The sequence below is a fragment of the Psammomys obesus genome, unplaced genomic scaffold (genome assembly GCF_907164565.1).
Source record: "Psammomys obesus unplaced genomic scaffold, mPsaObe1.curated_primary_1811, whole genome shotgun sequence".
Lineage (NCBI taxonomy): Eukaryota > Metazoa > Chordata > Mammalia > Rodentia > Muridae > Psammomys > Psammomys obesus.
The window spans coordinates 261,072-267,993 of record NW_026585691.1 but is presented as its reverse complement, the minus strand read 5'-3'; the positions used below and the strand labels follow the sequence as shown (position 1 = coordinate 267,993).

The 6,922-nt window shown below is 46.7% G+C and overlaps 1 pseudogene; it reads right to left on the bottom strand.

Moving 5' to 3' along the window:
• Positions 1-214: 214 nt before the first annotated feature.
• LOC129670353 (U6 spliceosomal RNA) lies at positions 215-327 on the bottom strand (annotated as a pseudogene).
• Positions 328-6,922: the final 6,595 nt, after the last annotated feature.

The window sequence follows — 6,922 nt, the reverse complement described above, 5'->3', positions numbered from 1 at the left end:
TAGGCAGGACAAATAGTGTGTCAAAGGTTTTGTGGTGGGTTGGTGTCTTCATCCAAAAGACTCTTTTCTGGCTACAGGAGATGACCATTTCAGGTTCCATATCCCCCATTGCTAGGAGTCTCAGCTAGGCTCACCCTTAGAGATTCCTGGGAGGTTCCAGCTGCTTCCGGAGAGCTGCCATACACACTGAGTTCAGTTCTCTGTCCCAGTACTCCAAAATATGGAACGCTTCATGAATTTGCGTGTCATCCTTGCTCAGGGAGCATGCTAATCTTCTCTGTGTCTTTCCAATGTTAGCATATGTGCTGCCGAAGCATGAGTGAGCACTGTTTTTTTTTTTTTGAGACAGGATCTCTCACTGAACCTGGAGCTCACCATTTCAGTTAAGTCCTCTGGCCAGTCTAATCTACCCACATGTCTCCATATGGACTAGAGATTTGAACCCAGGTACTCCTGATTGCATGGCAAGCACTTTCCCCATTGAACTGTCTCTCCAGCCCTCATTTAGAAGCCTTTAATGATGACTGTGAATACTCTGTGTGCCAAAGCTCAACAAGAGTGGATCTGAGAGACATTAGCTGTAACAGGGTCTGGTGGGATGTGTTTCCAAACAGTTACATTCAAGTCTGTTTGTCAACTTCACACTTTTCATGGATACTTGCCTATTTGTGAGCTTCACATATTGATCATTTGGAAAATATTGGTTCACCAAGATGTGTAAAGAATATATGTTTTTTTATTTCTTGACATCACAACTCAAAACAAAGTATTAGGAAGCTATCAGTCTCACAGTGGCAAATACAAAGTTTTTCCCAATTCTAATTTGCCCTTGAAGTATTGAATTTTGTAGTTGGCAAAATTGTTGTCAGTTATTTTCTTTAGAGTATAGGATCGTTTAATTTATTTTCAGGATAGTATCTGCCAAAATACCCAACTCAGAATAACTATACTTTGCCTTTCCAGTAAAACAGTATTTCATAAAAGAACAAAATGTCTAGTTTAGCTCACAGCCAAACAGTCCATATGAGGCTTTCGTTTCTCAGCAGTCAGCTGTGACATCCTGTATGTAGCAGAACTGGCGGGTGTGGGTGGGGTGCAGCTCATTGGATGAGCTCCTGCCTACCACACAGGAAACCCTGGCTTTGTTCCCCAGCACCTCACATAAACCAGCTGTCTTAGTTAGGGTTTCTGTTGCTGTTGACCATGACCAAGATCACTAGAAAGCATTTAATTGGGCTTACTGTTTCAGAGGGCTGGAGTCCATGATGGTGGAGTAAAGGCCCCTGAACAGTTGAGAGTTCATATCTGAACAGTAAACAAGAAGTAGAGCAAACCCTGGGAATGGCATGGGCTTTTGAACCCCAAAGCTAGAGGGTGTGCCCCAGTGACACACCCTTAGCAAAGGCCACACACACCTCTGAACCACTCCCTGATAGTTCTACCAACTGGGGACCAAGTAGTCAAATTTGGGGGTGGGCATTCTCATTCAAACCACTCCACAGGGCATGTAATCCCAGCATTCAATAGGTGGAGTCAGGAAGATCAAGAGTTTCAGGTCATCTTTGGTCACAAAGCAAGTTTGAAGGCAGCCTGGATTAACTAACTCTCTCTCTCTCTCCTCCCTCTTTCCCTCTCCCTCTTCCTCTCTCACTATTACACACACATGCTCTGAATTGTTGATGCTTTTTGGCCATGTTGTCACAATTGGTCAAAATATTTAGCATCCATTTAATTGGTGATCAGATGGGGAGGGGGAGGGCATTTGAGGCAGGGTCTCCCTACAAAGCCCTGGACGTGCTGTGTAGTGGAAGTTTTAGTTTCTTTAAAAACTCAGTTATGTTACGTAACATGTTTTTGTTTTAATTCTGGGTGTGTCCACAGCTGTTGGTCCACAGCTGTTAACTATGATTGGCTTGTGCTCTGAGAGGGTCGTAATCTTTGACACCTGGAGATAGCTTAATTCTGAGGACTCTGAGAGGATATAAATGCCAGAGTCCAGAGAGGGACGGGTCACTAGAAGGAGAAGGCGGCGGCTGCTCTCTCTGCTGCTCTCTCTGCTGCTGCCTACATTTGTTGTTTGCTGGCTGCAATTTGCTGGTTAGCTGGACTGCTGGGTATACTGACTACAAAGATTGGAATGGCCCCAAGAAACTAAGTCTAAAGAGATCTACATCCCCTTTCCCTTCTAACCTTCTTTCTCTTCTAGCTAGTGTTGGGAGGTTGGAATGGAGTAGAGGTATAAGAAACCCCAATAAAGTAGATAAAAAGTATGCCTACAGTACTGGAACTCACTCTGTAGATCAGGCTGGCCTTGAACTCACAAAGATCTAGCTATGTCTGCCTCCTGAGTGCTGGGATTAAAGGTGTTCAGCATTCCAGCCACTGATGGTCAACTTTTAAAATTGAATTATTTTTACTGCTTCTGTGGGCATCTTTGAGTAAAACATCTTTAAGTTGCACATGCTAATGGTAAAAAACATTGTCACTGATCACCAGCTAGCACAACTGTTAGAACTGCCCCTTTCATGCTAAGCCACCAGCTGTGTTCCTGACCTTTGTATCTACACACAGCAAAAAAGGAGGAAAATAATGTCTTTGGTGTTTTACAAAAATATCCATTACTTTTCAGGTACCTTGAAAACTCTCAGCAGCTCCCAATCTTTTTGCACTTTTGTTACTGAAAACCATTTCAAGATTTCTGGGTTATCATTCTGCCTTGAAGGGTCTTGCTGTGAACACATGCATGCTTTGATTTTTAGAAAATACATTCATTTATTTGTGTGTGCATACGTGTGTGTATGTTTAGGCACACATGTGCCATATCACATGTGTGGAGATCAAAGGTCAAGTTGTGGACAAGTTCTCTGTTTGCACTGTGTGGGTCCAAGGGTTGACCTTGCATGTTAGGCATGGCAGAAAGTGCCTTTATCCACTGAGCTCTTTCCCAGGCCCATGAGGTCACTTCCTGGCTGGAAATAGAATATCTCAAATGATATAAATCTCATCCTCCCATATCAGACTAACCTACTTCTGCCCCCTTCATTTCTAAGCTCAAGCAGTCCACACTGCTTCAGAACTGCCTTCAAATCCCTTTCCTACTGTCCCCGCCAAGGAATCCCAGGGGAGAGTTTTAATGTGTGCATCTCTTTACTCCTGATCATCATTCCAGCTTCCATTTCCTCACTGCTACCATGGAGCATTCCAATGAAAGCCACGTCTTTCAAGGCTTTTGTTGTTCATTTCAACAGGACGCCTCTTCTAAAACATATCCTCACCAGGAAGCATGTAGGGTTAAGCTGCACTACCAACTCTGTACTGCAAGTCTCCTTCTGGCCTACACTATCTGCATCCAGAGGGGAAGGCGCCCCAGCCACTTGAGGTTCCCCCCAACACCAGGTTTCATAGATGCAAGCCGGATAGCCATAGAAACTGGGTAGTGACTCTTGAAGCTGCTGTCTCAAAGGGTCATTGGCCACCTTTGGTCACTTTTCATAGGTCAATGCAGGTCATGTGAGCAGAGATGTGCTTTGCATGGTAGCATGTTGGCTGTCATGGGCCAACGTGCAAGAAAAAGACTTCTCAGTACATTGTTGTGTGTTGGGGTGGGGGCCTTTGTGTGACATAGCCTGCTTGTGGAGGTCAGAGGACAGCATGCCAGAGTCAGTTCTCCCTTTCACCATGTAGCTCCTGGGCTTAAAATCCAGCTAGGCTGCAAGCACCTGTGACTGAAGAGCCATCTCCCCAGCCCTGGTCAAAGTATCTGACAAAATCCACTTAAGGAAGAAAGGGCCAGTTCTGGCTCACAGTTCCAGGGAACCCAGTCCATTACGTCGGGGAAGGGGGAGGCTGCTGGTCACATTGCTCTGACACTCAGAAAACAGACCGTGAGTGTAGGCACTCTGCTCACTTTCTCCTTTTTATTCAGCCATAGAATGATGCTGCCCAGAGTTGGGGTGGATTCCCAGACTTGATTGGTTCAATTTAGATAATTCTTCTCAGATACGCCCAGAGGTTTGTTTCTGTGGTGATCCTAAATCCTATCAAGTTGACAATCAAGATTAACTATCACAAAGAGGGCCTTATTTAGCTCAGGCTAGCCTTGAACTCACTCTATAGCTTGTGGTAGTTTGCTTTCTATTGCTGTGATAAAATATCATGACTGAAGGCAACTTGGGGAGGAAAGGGTGCATTTCTTCTCACAGCTCTCAGGTCATGCTGCACGTGGAGGGAAACCTGAGCAGGAATGGGAAGCAGGGACTGAAGCAGAAGCCATGGAGGAATGGCCTTTGCTTGCTTGTCCTCCAGAGCTCGCTCAGCTTGCTTTCTTATGAACCACAGGACCACTTTCTCAGGAGTGCCCCTGCCCACAGTGTGAGAACACTCCCATGTGAGTCAGCAATAAGAAAATGCCCACAGGCCTATTGGACAGAGGCAGTGCCTCAGCTGAGGTTCGCTCTTCCCAGAGGACCCTAACCTGTGCCAATTTGAAGAAACTACCCAACACAGTCACCAAGGATGACTGTCTTAGGGTTTCCACTGTTGTGATGACACACCATGACCACACCATGGGAGGGAAGAGTTTACTTAGCTTACACTTCCATATTGCTGTTCATCATTGAAGGAAATCGGGACAGGAACTCAAACAGGGCAGGAACGTGGAGGCAGGAGCTGATACAGATGCCATGGAAGGGTGTTGCTTACTGGCTTGCTCAGTCTGCTTTCTTATAGACCCCAGACCACCTACCCAGGAATAGCACCACCCACGATGGGCTGAGCTCTCCCCCATCAATCTTAAGAAAATGCCCTACAGGCTTGCCCACAGTCTGATCTTATGGAGGCATTTTTAAAATTGAGGATCTTCCTTCTCAAATGACTTCAGCTTGTGTCAAATTGGCATAAAACTATCCAGCACAATAACCTTGATTTCCCGATTCTCCTGCCTGTGCCTTGGAGTGCTGGGATCATGAACATGGAACACCACGCCTGCACTTGAAGCATGCGAGGCAAGCGTCCTGTCAGCTGAGCTACATACCCTTCTCCTCCCCAAACAGGGATTTTTTTAAAAACTAATTCTAACAGCTGCCTAAAGGTTAAGAACATTTTCATTGTTACCTCTGTTCCTCTGTGATTGTCACTGATGACATGTGACCACTGAATTATGCTCAGCAAACCAGCCCAGAGCTCTTCAGGGGTGTCAGAGTCTATGGGGGCTCAATAAGCACTCACTGTCAAAGCACTGCAGGTACAAACAGTGTCAGGTCGGTCAGTGGAGACAACACGAAAAGATTCTAGAAGCCAGAAAGCCCCACCTGGCACCAGCCAGCCTGGTCACGTGCCGCACACTCCCAACACGGCTCCCACTCACTGGCTCTGTGACCTTGAAGTCCCGCCTCTGTGGCCTTCAGCACATTCACTTGAAAAGATGGATGATGTGAGTGGAAATTTCCAGAACAGGGGTTGGCTCGTTCTCTTTCTTTTGGCTGGGCAATGTCTCTGCATCCTGGACCAGAGCCTGGGGCTGAGTCACAGTCGCTCTCAGCATCCTTCTCTGACTGCACGGGGTCAGAGCACTGTTTGTCTTGGTGTCTGAGCTCGTTCCTGACATTGCAGACACAGACGATGCAGCTACTGCCTCCCTTACCCGACATTTCCTGCCCATCCTCTCTTCATCCCAGGGGCCTGTGGGAGTGACTTAAAAAACACAAGTTGAAGGCCAGTGAGGGCAATTTCCCAAGGCAGAGTCCAGGATTCCCATGAAGCCCCTCCTGATTCCTTCCCAGGGACCATCTCATGTCACGACTCCTGAATTAATCACCCTCTTCCAGACCCTGGGAGCTCCTCATGAGGAAGGCAGCCGTTTCCCACCTGTTCTTCTTGCCATGGTCCTTCTCTTACTTCTTACCCATCTTACCAACTGGGGCTTTGCCGCTGGGGCTCACCCATCCTTGTCCCAGCTTTCCCTAGCCTACTCTAGCCACAAAATCCTCTCCCTTGAAAGTGTGCAGAATATTCTCCTCTGATTGTCTGAGGGGCATCTCAGGCACCACAGCCTATCTCATTCCTTTCCTCAGGCTTTGCAGCCACACGATCATATTATGTAGTGATGAAAAACAAAAGTGCTGATCGCCCCTGTGGAATTCCATCCCAAAAAGTGTGTGTGTGTGTGTTTCTGTCTGTCTTCCTGACTCTCTCTTTTTGTGTGTGTGTGTTTGTTTTCCTGACTCTCTCTTTGTGTGTGTGTGTGTGTTTCTGTCTGTCTTCCTGACTCTCTCTTTGTGTGTGTGTGTGTGTGTTTGTCTGTCTTCCTGACTCTGTGTGTGTGTTTCTGTCTGTCTTCCTGACTTTCTCTCTCTCTCTGTGTATGTGTGTGTGTGTGTGTGTGCATGTGTGTGTGTGTGTGTGTGTGTGTGAATTTAAGCACGTGCCTGCTGTGGGTGCATGTGGAGCTTAGAGGATAACTGTGGGTGTCAGTCTTCAGGTCTACTTTGTTTGAGACAGGATCACTGCTGCACACACCAACAGCTTTCTGGAAAGTCTGCCGTCTCCACCTTCCTTCTTGGAGAGCTGGGATCAAGATATTCTACCATACCTGGCTATACATGGCTCCTTGGGCTTCAAACTTGGGTCCTCATACTTCAAGTGACAAGAACTTTGCCCACTGAGCCACCTCCAGAGCCCACAAGTGGCTTTAATCACAGTGCCCTGATTTCCCATCTGTAGGAGAACACTGACAATTTCTTCCTCCAAAGGTTACTGAGGGAAGTAACTGAGAGATAAGATATAACAGTATACAGTGTATGTGTGTGTGTGTGTGTGTGTGTGTGTGTGTGTGTGAGAGAGAGAGAGAGACAGAGACAGAGACCGAGAGACAGAGAGAGAGTTGGGGTGGGAGGGATCTTTACTGATTTCCTCCATCTGGCAT